We start from the raw sequence: 17,565 nt of genomic DNA on the forward strand, positions 1-17,565 counted from the left end.
TCCCCTGTCACCTGTCCCCTGTCCCACCTGTCCCCTGTCACCTGTCCCCTCCACGGAGCCCGCGAGGCTCCGCCGCTGCCGCAGAGCCCGAGGCGAGACCCCCCCCGAGCTCCCCAAAATCTGCCCCCAGCGCTGCTCCAGCCCGGGGCACGGGAGAGGAGGGGGGACATAGGGACACCCAGGGGAGGCACAGGGACACCGGGGGGAGGGGGGCATAGGAACACTGGGGGGGCACAGGGACACCCAGGGGTGCCACAGGGACACCCGGGGAGGGGGCCACAGGGACACCTGAGGGTGGCACAGGGACAAGGTGCCGCATCCCTGGATGGGTGACAACTACAGGAATGGGAAAAGGGGACGCTCTGAGGTGGGAAAGGGTCCCTGGGTGGGGGATGACCTTGGGAATGGGGACACTCTGGTGGTGGCAGAGGGCACCGGGGACACGGTGCCACATCCCTGGGCGGGTGACAGCCATGGGGACAGGAGAGGGGGACCCGTGTGGCCACAGGGACAAGGTGCCACCCAAATGGGGGCACCCAGCTGGTGCTGAGCGCTCCCCACTGAGGGGTTTTTTGGGGGGGTCACACACGTGTGACACACGCCGAGCCCAGGGGACCCAAAATTCCCGTCGGACACTCCCAGTTTCCAACCCCTCAGCCCCACACCGGGAATGGGGTCTGCAGCCCGGTGCAGGGACACAGTGCAGGTTCCCGGCCGCCTCCTCCCCCAGCCCCGCTGGGACTCCCCCCGCTCTCTCTGTCCCCGACTCGGGCTCAGGCCCCTGCGATGGGGGATCCTGTCCCGGGAGTGAGGAGGAGGAGGCTCCGCTTGGATCACGGCGATGAAGGGCCCGGGGACAGGAGGGGACCTGGGGAGCAGAGCCCCGCGCCTGTCCCCGTTCCTGAGCTGCAGCTGGCAGGGACCAGGCCGTCTGTCATTTGGGCAGCTGGCCCCGTGTCCTGGTGTCACACCTGTCCCCAGATCGCCCACGGCGCCCTTCCCGCCCACGGATCCCGCTGCTGTCCCTCCCCGTGACGTGATCCCAGCAGCAGGAACAGCGGGAGCTGCTTCAGGGCCCTCTGCCTCTTCCTCAGGACGGCAAATTCCTGCTCCTTCCCTGCCTGGATCCCGGGATAAATCCCACTGGATCCCTGGATAAATCCCGCCTGGATCCCGGGATAAATCCCACTGGATCCCTGGATAAATCCCGCCTGGATCTATGGATAAATCCTGCTGGATCCCTGCATAACACCCAGCTGGGCCCTTGGATAAATCTCACTGGATCCCTGGATAAATCCCACTGGATCCCCGGATAGCTCCTCTCCTGGCCCCCACGAAGCAGGGACAGGATTCCCCGGGCAGGATCCGCTCCTGTCCCACCCCCTGGGCCTCTCCCTCCCCTCCGTGTGCGCCGCTCCCGGGCTCGGGGCTGTGCCGGGGACACTGCGACAGCCGCCCCCACGGTGACACCGGAGCGCTTTTGTCCCCTCAGCCTCTCCTGGCTTTTCCCGGGATTTTCTCCCCTCAGCCCCGCCCCAGACCGCGGGATCCAGCGGGAACACCCCACCCCACCCCTCAATTAATTAATTAATGAGCACATTAATTAGCTCGGCCCGTGAGGGAGGGGGGCGATCGGGGCCGCGCATCCCGCGGGGTTAATCCCGGAGCGTTCCCACTGCGGCGCCTTATCAGGAGCAGGCAGAGCTACCTGGCCTCTCGGCTGGGATTTATCCCGAGTTTCCAGCCCGGGAGCTCCTTAAATCCGGAGCAGCGCCTGCGGTTCCCTCTCATCCCGCTCCTCCCGGGGTTTGGGGGAAGGGCGGGCTGCAATGTCCTTCGGGGATGGCGCGCTGGCAGGGGGACACGCAGGGGACAGTCCCCTCGCTGCCATCGCAGCACAGAGAGGGTCCGCCTGGAGCTGCTGGTGCTGGGCAGGAGGGAGAGGGAGGCTCGGGGGGATTAGGGGGGGATGCTGGAGGGTTTGGGGTCGAAGGAGGCCGGCAGGGGAGAGCAGCGGGCACCGACAGGAGTATCCGGCCTTGGGAGGGAGAGAGAACCCAACAAAACCCCAAAAACTCCACCGCTTCATTCCCAGCCTCTGTGGGGTGTGGGGTTAATCAGCAACGCCGATTACAGGGGCACAGGCAGCTCCCAGTGCTCCCTGTGCTCCCAGTGCTCCCAGTGCTCCCAGTGCTCCCAGTGCTCCCAGTGCGCTGCTCCAGCAGGGATGGGCACCGCTGCTCCCTGCTCCCAAAGGGTCTGACTCCAGCATTCCCTGGGGGATGGAGACTCCTCGGGGGATGGAGACTCTCCTTAGGGGATGGAGACCCCTCCTGGAGGATGGAGACCCCTCTCTGGGGGATGGAGACCCTCTCTGGCGTGTCTTTGTCCCCGTTGATGGATGGGACCCTCCGCTCGTTCCCTTTCACCGCATCCCCCCGGGCTGGATCCTCTCGCCCTCCGGGCTCCGGGCTCTGATCCCGCCCGGCGTTGTCACAGTGATGGGGACGAGGCTGTTCCGGGGTGGGTTAGGCGTTACCGGGCTCATCCGTGGGGACAGAGCCGCGCCCCCTGCCCGCTCCTCGGGCCCAAATCCCCGGGAAGCGCTCCGTGTGACCCCCGCGGCGACACCTGGATGACGAGAGGGGACATCCCCTCCCGCTGGCGGCCTGGGTCTGCTCCCCAGGAGATGCCCCATTTCAGGCTCCTGCAGCGGCCTCAGCCACAAACGGGGATATTTTTTAGCACTCCCGGGAGTTTTTAGGCTCTCACCTCGGGACCTCACCTCGGCTCCCGAATCCCGGGGATGGAGACCCCAGACATCGCCTCCCTGAGCTGCTGCTCCCCTCGCAGAGCCCAGACTGGAGCCGGGAATTCCCAGTTCGGCCTTTGCCCTCCCGGGACGTGCAGCAAACCGCGTCCTCTCTGATTAATCCCCTTTAGCTCCAAACCCCGGGAATTCGGCCCCTTATAGACCCACAGCTCGCTTTGTTCGGAAGGGACCTTAAAGCCACCCAGTGCCACCCCTGGCCACGGTGACACCTCCCGCCATCCCAGGTTGCTCCAAGCCCGGCCTGGAATTCATTTCCTGCCCTTGCAGACGTGACTTCAATAATGAATTTGATTTTTTTTATATTTTTTTTTCACTCCGGGCAAGGTTTGCCCCGGCGCCGGCAGCGCGGAGGGCACGGCGGGTTCACTGCGGGCACAAGGACACCCTTGGGGACATTCCGCGTCCCTCCCCTTTCCCAGAGCTCCTCCGCCCTTCCCGCTGCCGGGGAGCCCCGCATCCTCCTCCTCCTCCTCCTCCTCCTCCTCCTCCTCCGGGGCCCGGCCGAGGCTCTCCGGTGCCCGGGGCCCATCCCGCGGTGCCGTCGGGGTTCTGCCCGGCCCGGCCGCTCTTCCCACGGGTGATTCCTCCGGGAGCGGCCGGCTCGTGGCCACGGGCGATGGGAGTCCTTGGAGCGCCCCGACGCTGATGGGCCCCGACAGCTCCACGCAAAGCAGAGGCTATTTTTGCCCTGGCTGCTGTTTTCGGAGCTGATTTTGCCTCTTTAACCTCTGCCGGGGAATCCAGCCGCTTCCCCGCCGCTCGCTGTCGGCTCCGGACTCGCGGGGGAAGGAGAGAGCAGGAGCTCGGCCGGTTCCAAACCGCTCTGGATCAACCCCAGCGCCGCTGGCGGCCCCCGGAGCTGCGGGCTCCGAGCGTCCCCGGCGGCTCCTCCGCCTCCTGCGGGGGCTGTGGCCAGCGGGAGCGGCTCGGGGACAGCGTCAGCCCCACCGGGGACATCCCGGCCCTATCAGTGACCTCCCGGCCCCACCGGTGACATCTGGGCCCCACCGGTGACATCCCGGCCCCATCGGTCCCCTTCCAGCCCCATCGGTGACATCCCAGCGCCACTGGTGACATCCCGGCCCCATGGGTGACAGCGTCAGCTCCATTGGTGACATCCCGGCCCCACCAGTGATATCCGGGCCCCATCTGTCCCCTCCCAGCCCCATCAGTGACATCTCAGCCCCATCAACGACATTCTGACTCCACTGGTGACATCCCAGCCCTATCAGTGACATCCCGGCCCCATCGGTGATATCCTGGCCCCACTGGGGACATCCCGGCCCCATCGGTGACATCCTGGCCCCATCGGTGACATCCGGCCCCATCGGTCCCCTCCTGGCCCCATCGGTGACATCCCAGCCCTATCAGTGACATCCTTGCCCCATCGGTGACATCCCGGCCCCATCAGTGACATTCTGGCCCCACCTGACATCCGGCCCCATCGGTCCCCTCCCAGCCCCATCAGTGACATCCCAGCCCTATCGGTGACATCCCTGCCCCATCGGTGACATCCCAGCCCTATCAGTGACATCCCTGCCCCATCAGTGACATCCCGGCCCCATCAGTGATATCCTGGCCCCATAGGTGACATCTGGCCCCATCGGTGACATCCCAGCCCTATCAGTGACATCCCAGCCCCATCGGTGACATCTGGCCCCATCGGTGACATCCCCTCCCGGTCCCACCGCGAGGGAAGAGGCATTTTGGGATTCTCCCTGTCCCCGGAAGGCTCCAGCCCGGTTCTGCCCAGCGATTCCCAAACCTGCCCTAAACCCCCCTCTGCTCCTGCGGGAGCCCGGGGCCACGGGCGGATCCCGCCGATCCCGGGGATCCCGGCACAGAACTGTCACAGTGCCACCAGCGACAGTGCCCGGGGATGGCACAGACACCGCCCTCCTGTCACCCGGGTTTGGGGATCTCACAGTGACCCGCACAGGGCAGAGCCACCGTGATGGTGACCCCAGGGTGGGACAGACCCAGTGGCACCAGTGCTGCTGTCAGGGGACACTGCAGCCACCTCCCTCCTGTCAGTGAATTTTTGGGAGTCCAGTGACCTGCACAGGCCAGAGCCACCACGCTGGTGACCTTGGGAGGGGACAGACCCAGTGCCACCAGGGATGCTGCAGCCACCTCCCTCCTGTCCGCGAATTTTTGGGATTTCACGGTGACCTGCACAGGGCAGAAGCACCTCCCTGGTGACCCAGGGTGGGACAGATCCAATGACACCAGTGCTGCTGTCAGGGGACACTGGAGCCACCCCTGTCCTGTCTGTGAATTTTTGGGATTTCACGGTGACCTGCACAGGCCAGAGCCACCGCCCTGGTGGCCCTGGGAGGGGACAGGCGCGGCCCCGCCCCGCAGGACGCGGAGCGGAGCTGTCACCTCGGCCGCTCTGTCACCTCGGCTGCTGTCACCCCCGTCACCGCAGATCGCAGCTGACATTTCCCTCGCAGCCCTCGGCACCTGCGCCACACGCCGGGGAAGCGCTCGGGAATTTTCCGGTGCCAGGGAACGGATCCCTGCTCGCTCCTCGCTCTGCCCTCGGGGCCCAAACCTGCCTCCAGCCCCCGAGCCCCACGGGGAAAACCGGGAATGGCAGAGCTGGGAAAACCGGGATTGGGGACCGGAAAACCGGGATTGGGGACCGGGACACTCCCGGGATGGATGGAAGAGCCTCCCATGGACAACCAGAGAGTGCCCATGGGATAGAGGGGGCGGGATGGGGAAAGACAGGGAATTGTTCCCCTTGGATGGAGAAAATAGAGATGGAGAGAAAGGGAATTGTTCCCCTTGGATGGAGGGAAAAGAGATGGAGGGAAAGGGAATTGTTCCCGTTGGATGAAGAAAATAGAGATGGAGGCAAAGGAGAGGGAATTGTTCCCATTGGACAGGGGGAACAGAGATGGTGACAAAGGGAATTGTTCCCAGGAAGTGGAGGGCACAGGGATGGAGGAAAAAGAGAGGGAATTGTTCCTGTTGGATCAGGGGGAACAGAGATGGGGAAAAAGGAATTGTTCCCATCAGAGGGGATGAACAGGGATGGAGGAAAAGGGAATCGTTCCCATGGGATGAGGGCACAGGGGATTGTTCCCGTGGGATGAGGGCACAGGGATGGTGACAAAGGGAATTGTTCCATGGGATGAGGGCACAGGGAGTTGTCCCATGGGATGAGGGCACAGGGAGCTGTCCCATGGGATGAGGGCACAGGGATAGTGACAAAGGGAATTGTCCCATGGGATGAGGGCACAGGGATGGAGGCACAGGGAGCTGTCCCATGGGATGAGGGCACAGGGATGGAGGCACAGGGAACTGTCCCATGGCAGGAGGCAGCGGAGGTCTGCAGAGGCCCGGGAATGGCGCGGGAAGAGCCGGGAGCTCAGCCCGGGCCCGGAACGCAGCAAAGCGACTTTGGGGGAGAGCTCCGGGAGCTCCCGCTGCCGGCCCGGGAATGAGACTCCCCCACTGCGGGGACAGTGGCCTCGGTGCCCCAGTGTCCCCGGTGTCCTCAGTGTCCCCAGTGTCATCACTGTCCCCACTGTCCCCAGTGTCCCCAGTATCCCCATTGTCCTCAGTGTCCCCAGTGTCTCCAGCATCTCCAGTGCCCCATTGTCTTCATTACCCCCGATATCCCCAGTATCCCCATTGTCCCCAGTGTCCCCGGTGTCCCCACTGTCCCCACTGTTCCCAGTATCCCCATTGTCCCCAGTATCCCCGGTATCCCCAGTATCCCCATTGTCCCCACTGTCCCCACTGTCCCCACTGTCCCCATCATCCCCATCATCCCCATTGTCCCCACTGTCCCCACTGTCCACGGTGTCCCCATTGTCCCCATCGTCCCCGGTGTCCCCGGTGTCCCCACTGTCCCCACTGTCCCGGTGTCCCCACTGTCCCCACTGTCCCGGTGTCCCCACTGTCCCCGCTGTCCCCGGTGTCCCCACTGTCCCCGCTGTCCCCATTGTCCCCACTGTCCCGGTGTCCCCACTGTCCCCAGTGTCCCCACTGTCCCCGGCAAGGACACGGCCCCGGGAGGAGCCGCGGGCTCCGGCGCTGTTGGGCTGCAGCTCCGGGTAATGGGATTAGGGGCTGGTCGGGGCCGGGAAATGGGCAGATAAGTGGCTTAAAGTGATCGAAATGACCTGGAGGTGCCCGCGCTAACGGTCTGGAAAATCTCCTGGAAAACATCCTGGAAAATCTCCTGGAGAATCTCCCGGCTCAGAGCAGCTCCCGGGGGCAGAATTCCGGCCCCGGGGGGATCGAGGAGCCTTGAGGGGCTCAGGGAATTCCATCCCCCGGCAGCGCCCGGGATGGGCGCGGTTATCCCTAATCCATGGATTCCCCTCCTCGGGGCTGTTCGTGGGCTGGTCATTCCAGCCCTGGCTGGAAATCCCGCACTGGGATACGGGGATCACGGGATGGAGCAGGCTGCCAGCTCCCGGTGCATCCCAGGATGGGGCTGGGAGATGGTTAAATCCTCCCTCCAGGGTAGGTAAGGAGGCAGGGAGGGGTGGAAGGATTAAAAAAAAAATAATATGTAAAAGAAAATAGTTTATAAATAAAATAGAAGGAAAGAAAATCATCAAAATTCAAAATAATAAAAAAATGAAAAAAAATTAATTTTACGTTTAAAACAAAATAAAATAAAAATAGAATAGAATAGAATAGAATAGAATAGAATAGAATAGAATAGAATAGAACAGAATAGATAGAATAGAATAGAATATTAAAAGAAAATTAAAATGAAATAAAAGGAAATAAAAATAATACAAAATAAAATAAATAGAATAGAATAGAATAGAATATTTAAATAAAATCAAATTAAAATAAAATGATACAAAATAAAATAAAATAAAAAATAGAATAGACTAAAATAAAACAAAATAAATTTAAAAGTAAAGAAAAGAAAAATAAATAAAAGAAAATAGAAGAGAAATAAAATAAAATAATCGATAAAAATAAAATAAAATATTAAAAATAAAAATAAATTTAGACATGAACAATCCTTTTCCCAGCGTGGAGCAGCGAGAGGAGACAGAGCCATCAACCCCCGCTGTCCCCGGCGAGGTGACACCGCCACCCCCGGGAGGTGACACGGGCAGAGAGGCCTCGGGGGCCCTTTCCCCTCCTTTTCCTGCAGGAAATCAGGAGGACACCGCTGGAATCGCGAGTGGAGCCCAGCCAGATGTGTGTGCGTGTGACACCGGGGACAATTGTCCTCACCCCGCCCCCCAGGACTCGATGTCACCGCCTCATCCCGCAGCTGCCTCGGGGGGTGGGATTTTGGGAATCCCAGCTCCAGGAGCCCCGGGAGCAGCGTCCCAGGCGGGTTTTTTTTGGGATGTGCCCCATTCCCGGAGCTCCCCAGGCGGCCAGGGAGGATCCTCACAGCTGGAACATCTGGATTTCCACAGCCATCAATAAAGGGATAGAGATAAATAAAGGGATAACTCCCCCGGAACGGGATCGTGGTTCCATTGGAATTCTCATTTTTTAGGGGAAACTGGGGAGGAAAAAACCCACCCCAGACTGATTTTATTAAAAAAAAAAACCAAACACCATTTTTTTATTATTATTATTATTTAATGCTCCATAATCCGAAGTGCTGGGAGAAGCAGCCCTTGAAGGAGATTGACTCTGACAGCCCCAATCAACGTCAGCTCGGCTCCGGGATGAATATCCCCAACTTTAATTGGAGCCATGAGGCTCCCATTACCCGGGACAGCGAATCCCCACCTCCCCACTGATAAAATTAGTCGTATTTTTAGGTCTCTAATTGATGGCGAGGCCGCTGCTCCCCCGGAGAATCGGCTCCTGCGGCACGGCGGGAGCAGAGGGAGCGGAGGGAGAGGTGCTGGGGAGGGGTGGGGGGCACGGGGAGACCCCCAAATCCTGCAGGATCATCGGCTGCTCCCGAGGAGGAGGAGGAGGAGGAGGAAGAGGGGTTTGGAGAACCCACAGGGGTCTGGAGATCCTGTAAGCCCTCCCTGAGCTGTGACATTTACTTTTTTCCCACTGAAACCAGTCAGAATCCCGATCAAACTGGGATTTTGGGGGGTCCTTTCACCCCTCTGAGGGTCTGGAGATCCTTTAACCCCTTCCTGAGCTGTGACATTCCCCTGGAAGATGTTTCTCGACCACTGAAACCAGTCTGATTTCATCAAACTGGGATTTGGGGGTTTCCTTTCACCCCTCAAAGGTCTGGAGATCCTGTAACCCCTCCCTGAGCTGTGACATTTACTCTTTTCCTACTGAAACCAGTCAGACTCCTGATCAAACCGGGATTTTGGGGTTTCCTTTCACCCCTCAAAGGTCTGGAGATCCTTTAACCCCTCCCAGAGCTGTGACATTTCCTTCTCCACCACTGACACCAGTCTGACCCTCCATCAAACTGGGATTTTGGGGGTTCCTTTCACCCCTCTGAGCATCTGGAGATCCTTTAACCCCTTCCTGAGCTGTGACATTCCCTTGGAAGATGTTTCTCCACCACTGGAACCAGTCTGACTTCATTATCCCGGGATTTTGGGGGTCCTTTCACCCCTCTGAGGGTCTGGAGATCTTTTAACCCCTCCCAGCCCTGTGACATTCCCTCCTCTCCCAGTGAAACCAGTCTGACTCTCCATCAAACTGGGATCTGGGGGTTCCTTTCACCCCTCAAAGGTCTGGAGATCCTGTAACCCCTCCCTGAGCTGTGACATTTACTCTTTTCCCACTGAAACCAGTCAGACTCTCCATCAAACCGGGATTTTGGGGGTTCCTTTCGCCCCATCAAGGTCTGGAGATCCTTTAATCCCTCCCAGCCCTGTGACATTCCCTCCTCCACCACTGGAACCAGTCTGACCCTCCACCAAACTGGGATTGGGGGGGGGTTTAACCCCTCCCTGAGCTGTGACATTCCCTGCTCTCCCAGTGGATCCAGTGGGACTCTCCAGCGGATCTGGGGGGATGAGGAGGAGGAGGAGGAGGAGGAGGAGGAGGCGGCCGGGGCTGGCAGGAGGGATGCGAAGGGAAGAGCGATACCATCTCTCTCCCCGCCCGCCGTTATCCTGCCGGATTTCGGGAGGCGGATTGGGGATTTTGGCAGCAGCTGACACAGGAGCGGATTAAAGAGGCTGAGCCGGGGCTGGAGGCTCCAGCCTCGCCTCCATCGGGAAAAAAAAAAAAAAAAAGAAAAAGGGATTTGGGATGGGAAAGGGAGCGGGAAGAGCGGGCAGAGCTCCACCTCCAGCCCCTCCATCCATCCATCCCTCTTCTCCCTCGGGTTTATCCCCCGGAGGAGCCGCCCCGGGGCTCTGCCGGCAGCGGGAATCGGCCGCTCCTTCCCCGGGCTGACGGTGCAGCTTTTGTTTTCCCTGCCCGTTTTCCCATCCCGGTTTGTCTCCAGCGATTATCCCCCGGAATTTACATTTAATGACGGGGCTGGCGCTGGCTGATGGGGAGAGATGTCACCGCGGCGCTTTCGCGGCGACAGGAGGGACAAAAAGGGGACGGAGGAAGGGGCGGGACAGGATTGCAGGTGGCAGCACCCGGGGGATTGTCACCCACCGAGCGGTGCCACATCCCCCACGCCGGTGCTAGCAGGAGCAAGGCAGGGCTCGTCATTAATGATTTATCCTTAATTAGGCCGTCCCGGGCTCCGAGGGGGCTGGGAACCAACGGCGTTGGCAAGAATTCCTTCCCTGGCTCAGGTAGAGTGGAAATAATCCCGCAGCCACGGGGACAGCTCGGGTTCCCTGGATTGCTTTTGCCCCATCCCGAAACGTCAACACACGGATCCACAAATAAAACCAGGGCGGGGGAAGCGCCGAGCCCAGGGGAGGATTTTGTAACCCCAAAAATCTCCTCCGTGGGAAGCAGCGGCGGAGCTGAACCCCGCAGAGCTCGGGCCGGGAGCTCCGGGGAAAGGCTCAGCCCCAGAATGTTGGGAAATGAGGGGAAAAAAGCCCAATTTTGGCCTGGCAGCCCCCCTCAGGCCTGGCAGCCGCCGGCGGAGGCGTTTGTCTGCGCTCGCTAATGACTCCTCTGACGAATTGCAGGGAGGTGACACTGTCACCCTGCGGGTGACATCGGCGGCGCTGCCGGGGCTCGGCAGAGCGGTGGGATGGGCTGGGAACAGCCCGGATCCCAGCTCAGCATTCCACAGGTTCCTGTGGCAGCTTCGCACTGGGAGAATCCTGATCCTCATCATGGAATTCTAGAGGTCCTCATTGCCTTGGGAACATCCCGGGAAATTCCAGAGATTCCTGCTGCTCTGGGAGCATCCTGGTGCCCATCACGGAATTCCAAATGTTCCAGTTGCCTGGGAGCATCCCAGTGCCCAGCATGGAATTCCAGAAATTCCCATTGCCCTGGGAACATCCCAGTCTCCATCACAGAATTCCAGAGGTCCTGGATGCCCTGGGAGCATCCCAGAATTCCAGGTCAGGAATCCTCGCAGGGCTCCGAGGCCCCGCAGAGGCAAAATCAGGAGTCACCGCGCTCCTGGAGGCAATTCCCGCAATTCCCGCAATAATTCCCGCAATTGCCAGCGGAGCCGCAGCCGGTCCCGGCCCGGCCGCAGCCGCTGGAATTCGGATCCCGAGGCTCCCGAGGCTCCCGGGGGCATCAGAGCGGGGCTCGGCCCTGGAGGGTCCCTGCAGGAGCCGCCCCTTCCGTGATTCTCCAGCAGATTTGGGGTCCTGGGGGCTCGGGGGGGTCCTTCCCCCATCCCAGACCTGTGGCATTGCGTGTTCTTCCAGCGGAACCAGGCTGACCCCATCAAACCCGGATTTTGGGGTTCTTTTCATCCCTCCGAGGGTCTGGAGATCCTTTAACACCTCGCTGAGCTGTGACATTCCCTCCTCTCCCAGTGGAACCAGTCTGACTCTCCATCGAACTGGGATTTTGAGGGGCTCTTCTCACCCCTCCCAGGGTCTGGAGATCCTTCAGTGCCCCCAAACCGTGACATTCCCCTAGAAGATGTTCTTCCACCGCTGAAACCAGTCTGACTCTCCATCGAACTGGGATTTTGGGGGTTCTTTTCACAACCCACAGGGGTCTGGGAGTCCTTTAACCTCTCCCAAACCTCTGACATCTCCTATTCTTCCAGGTGACTCTCCATCGGACTGGGATTTTGCAGTACTACCCAGGGCCTGGAGATCTCTTAACCCTCTCAAACCGTGACATTCCCCTAGAAGATGTTCTTCCACCGCTGAAACCAGTCTGACTCTCCATCGAACTGGGATTTGGGGGGGGGCTCCTCAGGGTCCAGAGATCCTTTAACGCCTCCCAGCCCCGTGATATTTCCAATTCTTCCAGCGCAACCAGTCTGACCTTCCATCGAACTGGGGGATTTTGGGGGGGTTCCTTTCACAACCCACAAGGCTCTGGGAGATCTCCTATTCTTCCAGTGTGACTCTCCCCCAAAGCGGGATTTCGGGGCGCTCCCCAGACCCCTCCTCACCCCTCTCCAACTCCTTCCCAACCCTTCCCACACCAGCACACCCCCGGCTCGCTCCCACCCCCGACCCCTCCCGGCGGCTGCGGAGGGCGCAGCTCTCGGGGACCCCGAACCCCCCGGAGCAGCCCCCGGGCGGAGCGGCTCCTGCGGGTGACAGGTTGTGGGGTTTTTTTTTTTCCTGCAAGATGAGTTATATAAGGCTCGGCGAGGCCGAGTCAGCCGTAATGAGACGCTTGTGAAATCTTGCGCCGATCTGTGTCAGTGCCCTAATCGCAGGCGACAGCCGCGCTCTGCGGCTGCTCGCCGATGATAATATTAATGTCAGGAAGCATCAAGCGCACGATGCGCCTTTCAAAGGGGGGATTACGCTGCTCGCCGCCGAAAAGGAAACAGCCCTAATCTTCCTTTGCCGCAGCCCGGGCGCTGCCGGGGGGTCTGCGGGAGCGGCTCCGGGCTGCGGGGCTGCGGGGGGAAGAGGGGTGGGTGTGTGGGGCGCTGTCTGTGTGCGGGGTGAGCACCCTAATCCTGCTCCAGGCCCCATGGCTGGGTCGGGTGTCACCCCATTTCTTGATCCTGCATCCCCTGTGAGCACCCTAATCCTGCTCCAGACCCCATCCCTGGGTCGGGTGTCACCCCATTCCTCGATCCTGCATCCCTTGTGAACACCCTAATCTGCCTTCAGATCCCATCCCTGAGGCGGGTGTCATCACATTCCTTGATCCCACATTCTCTGTGCTCGGTGTGAGCACCCTAATTCTGCTCCAAACCCCATCCCTGAGGCGGGTGTCACCCCATTCCTCACATCCCTCATTTCCTGTCCTCTGTGAGCAGCCTCATCTTGCTTCAAATCCCATCCCTGGTTTGGGTGTCACCCCATTCCTCGATCCCACATTCCCTGTGTGTGGTGTGAACACCCTAATCCTGCTCCAGACCCCATCCCTGGCCGGGTTTTCCCCATTCTTCACATCCCACCACCCTTCCCTGTCCACAGTGTGAGCACCCCAATCCCACTCCAAACCCTATCCCTGGTTCGGGTGTCGCCCCATCCCTTGATCCCATATTCCCTGTCCTGTGTGAACATCCCAATCCCACTCCAAATCCCGTCTCCCGCTCATTTCCCCCCATCTCTTGATCCCCCATTCCCTGTCCTGTGTGAAAACCCTCAGGCCTCTCCCAGCCCCATCCCTGGCCCGTTTTCCCCCATCCCTGGATCCCACATCCCCTGTTCTGTGTGAACACCCCAATCCTGCTCCAAACCCCATCATCAGCTCGTTTCCCCCCATCCCTCGATCCTACATTCCCTGTCCGCGGTGTGAACACCCTCAGGCCTCTCCCAAACCCCATCCCCGGCTCGCTGCCACCCCATTCCTCACATCCCACAGTCCCTGTCCTATGTGAACATGGAAATCCTGCTCCAACCCCCATCCCTGCCCCGTTTTCCCCCATCCCTTAAGGCCACATTTCCTATCCGCGGTGTGAACACCCCAATCCTGCTCCAACCCCATCCCTGCCCCGTTTTCCCCCATCCCTCGATCCCACATTCCCATCCGCGGTGTGAACACCCCAATCCTGCTCCCAACCCCATCCCTGCCCCGTTTTCCCCGTTTCCCCACCCCTCCTGCCCTCCCCGGCGCTCAGGCTGGAGCAGCTCGTGCAGGTGCCGCCGCCGGGTTCCCTTTGTCATTCCAGCCGCTTTTCCCGAGCCGCGGGTGCCGCCGCCCATCCGGAATTGATTTGCATGCATTGCGCTCTCCTCGGGGACGCGGGGCGGGGGCCGAGCTGTCAGATAGCGCCAACAACCCACCTCCGGCGGCGGGGAGAGGCCGGGGGTCCTCGGGGATGGCACGGCCCCGCGCCCGGCTGGGGAAAGCCCTCGAGGATCCCGTCTTTCTCAGTGATCCATCCTAAAAGCCCTCGAGGATCCCATTTTTCTGTGTTGTTCTTCCTAAAAGCCCTCGAGGTTCCAATTTTTCTGAGTGATCCATCCTAAAAGCCCTCGAGGATCTCATCTTTCTGCGTGGTCCATCCTAAAAGTCCTCGAGGATCCTATTTTCCTGCGTGGTTCTTCCTAAAAGCCTTCGAGGATCCCATTTTTCGTCGTGGTTCATCCTAAAAGCCCTCGAGGATCCCATTTTCCTGCGTGGTTCTTCCTAAAAGCCCTCGAGGATCCCATTTTCCTGCGTGGTTCTTCCTAAAAGCCCTCGAGGATCCCATTTTTCTGTGTTGTTCGTTCTAAAAGCCCTCGAGGATCCCATTTTTCATCGTGGTTCCTCCTAAAAGCCTTCGAGGATCCCATTTTTCCTCGTGCTCCATCCCTTCTCACGGCCGGGATGGCTTCAGGGTGGCGGCGCCGTCCGTGTGTCTGTCCCTGAGGGTGACACCCAAGGGTGGCCGAGCACTCCCGGGGGATTCCCGGCTTTTCACCCCAATCCCAGCTCTGGGCCGGGCGGAGCGAGGGCTGCGGGGGCATTAAAGCCCAGTGGGGTTCAGGCGGATTTCGGAGTGTTCCGGGGTGTGGCGAGGTGGGCTTCGGCAATTCTCCTGTTTGCCAAAGGGAAGGGCTCCCAGCACAGGTGACACGCTGTTTGTCACCTGCCCGGGGGGATTGTGGGACTGTCCTCTCCTGCTTTGACCTTCGCTCTCCAAGTGCTGGAATTCCCGATCCTGGAGTTCCCAACCCTGGAATTCTAAATCTTGGAATTCCCAACCCTGGAGTTCCCAATCCTGGAGTTCCCAATCCTGGAATTCCCAGTCCTGGAGTACCCAATCTTGGAATTTCCAATGCTGGAATTCTCAATGCTGAAATTCCCAATCCTGGAGTTCCCAATCCTGGAATTCCCAATTTTGGAATCCCCAGTCCTGGAATTCCCAATGCTGGAGTTCCCAATGCTGGAATACCCAATCCTGGAATTCCCAAACCTGGAATTCCCAATCCTGGAGTTCCCAATCCTGGAATTCCCAACCCTGGAGTTCCCAATCCCGGAATTCCCGGTGGGCTGTGGGGTCACGGGGCAGCAGGAACAGAGCAGAGCCCCGGAGGGGATTTGGGATCCATATTCCAGGAGGGGCCGCGCCCGGCCCTAACGGGGCTTCGGGGCCGGGCAGGGGCTGGCGGCTGCGATAGCGGGATGTGGGGTAAAGTGCAGCGAGGGAACACCGCACTGTCCGGGAAAAACCGGAATCGGCCCCTCGGGAATGCGGCTGGGAGGGGGAAAGGCCAGGCAGTGCAGGAATATCGGGGCAGGAGGCAGGATTGCCATTCCTCCCCGGGCTCTGCTCATCCCCACGGGCACGAGCGGATCCCAAACCCAGGCCGGGCTGGACGGGGCTGCAGAAACCCGGGACAGAGGGAGGAGACCCCGCCCGGGGGATTTCAGGTCCCTGGCCATGAGATTCCAGGTCCGCGCTGGGATTCCGTGGTTCCATTCCCCGTTTCCCCCGGGGCTGTGCCCAGGGCCCGGGTGAGGATGATGAGGACACCAATGCCGCTGGCTCGGGGCCAGCAGAGCCGGGCTAATTGGAAACAGGCGGGAGCCTGAGGTGTCCAGGAGCCCGGGCTGATGGAAAAGTGGAGCTGTGAGTCAGAGATGGAGTTTTAACTCGATTACTGCGGGTGCTGAGGCTCAGCCCCGGCTCCCTCCCTGCCGGGCTCCTCCATCCCGGCCCTGCCTACAACGGGATCGGAATTCCATGACCTGCTCGCTCCTCTCCCTTCCCCGGGTGCTCCTCACCGCCATACTCATCAAAACCCTCACCAAAACCCTCACCAAAACTTCATCCAAACCCTCACCAAAACCCTCACCACCATCCTCACAATCCTCACCATCCTCACCAAAACCCTCACCAAAACCATTACCGCCATGCTCACCACAACCCTCACCATCCTCACCACCTCAAATCCTCAGCTCCCCTTTCCCCTGGGCTGACTCTTCCCAGGCAGAGGCGGGGCTGGAGGGGATTTTCGGGAGCCCTGGGGGGATGTGGAGAGGCCCCGGGATGTCGGCAGTTGTGGCTGCACTCCATAAATCCCGCCGAGACGACGCCTTTGCTCCATCTCCGTTATTGCTGCCTTCTGCAGAGACGCCGGGGCCGTGAATCATCTCCCGCTTGGCTCAGCAGCACCGGGAGCTGCTCCCTGCATCGGCCTCTCCCGCCCTCCCCTGGGCTCAGGAAATCCGGGATCCGTGATTCGGGAGCCCCACAGTTTGGGAATCTGGTGGAATGAGTTCCTCCTGCCGTGCTCAGCGCAGCGCTGGGGGGAAACATCAGATCCTTCAGGGCTGGGAGCCCCTGGAGGGGTAGGAGAGGAGGAGATCCAGGGAAAAGGCTCCAGCTCCAAACTGCCGCAGATTGTGCTCCTTTAACAGCCCGGAATTTCTCTGGGGCTGTGCCCGGCCGCTCCTCTCCTCGTTACCCCTCCAATGGTTATTGATTCATTTATTCAATGCAGCCCCAGCGGGGTGAGAATTCCCCGGCCTGACCCGGGCTGAGGGGCAGGAGGGAGCCGGAGCTGCCCCACCCCACCCCATGGATCTGCCCCCCCCCACCCCATGGATCTGCCCTGTTCCACCCCATGGATCTGCCCCACCCCATGGATCTGCCCCGTCCCATCCCATGGATCTGCCCCATCTGTCCCCATGGATCTGCTCCACCCCATGGATCTGCCCACCCCATGGATCTGCCCCCCCCACCCCATGGATCTGCCCCACCCCACCCCATGGATCTGCCCCGTCCCATCCCATGGATCTGCCCCATCTGTCCCCATGGATCTGCTCCACCCCATGGATCTGCCCCACCCCATGGATCTGCCCCACCCCATGGATCTGCACCATCTCCCCCATGGATCTGCCCCGTCCCCCCCCATGGATCTGCCCCGTCCCACCCCATGGATCTGCCCCACCCCATGGATGTCCCCCACCCCATGGATCTGCCCCACCCCATGGATGTGCCCCATTTGTCCCCATGGATGTGCCCTGTCCTCTCCCCATCCTGCTCCTCCCAAACCCTCTCCTTCCTCCCGTTCTTCCTCGTTTCCCTTCAGCTGGTGGCAGCCGGCGGCTCCCGGGATTCCCGAGGCCCGGAGGAGCGGGCACGTCCCTGGGCAGGGCACGGGGGGAGCCCAGCGCAGCCCCTCCGCTCGGGCCGCGGGTTTTAATTACAAATGGAAATGAGGAGGGAGCGCTGCGGCTCCGGCACCAGGTGTCAGCCCGGCTGGAATTCAGACACCGATGTTGTTCCTGCCCTGGCAGCTCTTTCCTCCTCTTCCTCCTCCTCCTCCTCCTGTCCCCCCAGCACC

At 60.5% G+C, this 17,565-nt stretch overlaps 1 protein-coding gene across 1 annotated transcript in view; it reads left to right on the forward strand.

The window, feature by feature from the left end:
• Positions 1-17,565, forward strand: part of DUSP26 (dual specificity phosphatase 26) — a 252,439-nt gene that overhangs the window by 192,882 nt on the left and 41,992 nt on the right. The window lies entirely within an intron of this gene.

The sequence above is a fragment of the Sylvia atricapilla genome, chromosome 28, assembly GCF_009819655.1.
Source record: "Sylvia atricapilla isolate bSylAtr1 chromosome 28, bSylAtr1.pri, whole genome shotgun sequence".
NCBI lineage: Eukaryota > Metazoa > Chordata > Aves > Passeriformes > Sylviidae > Sylvia > Sylvia atricapilla.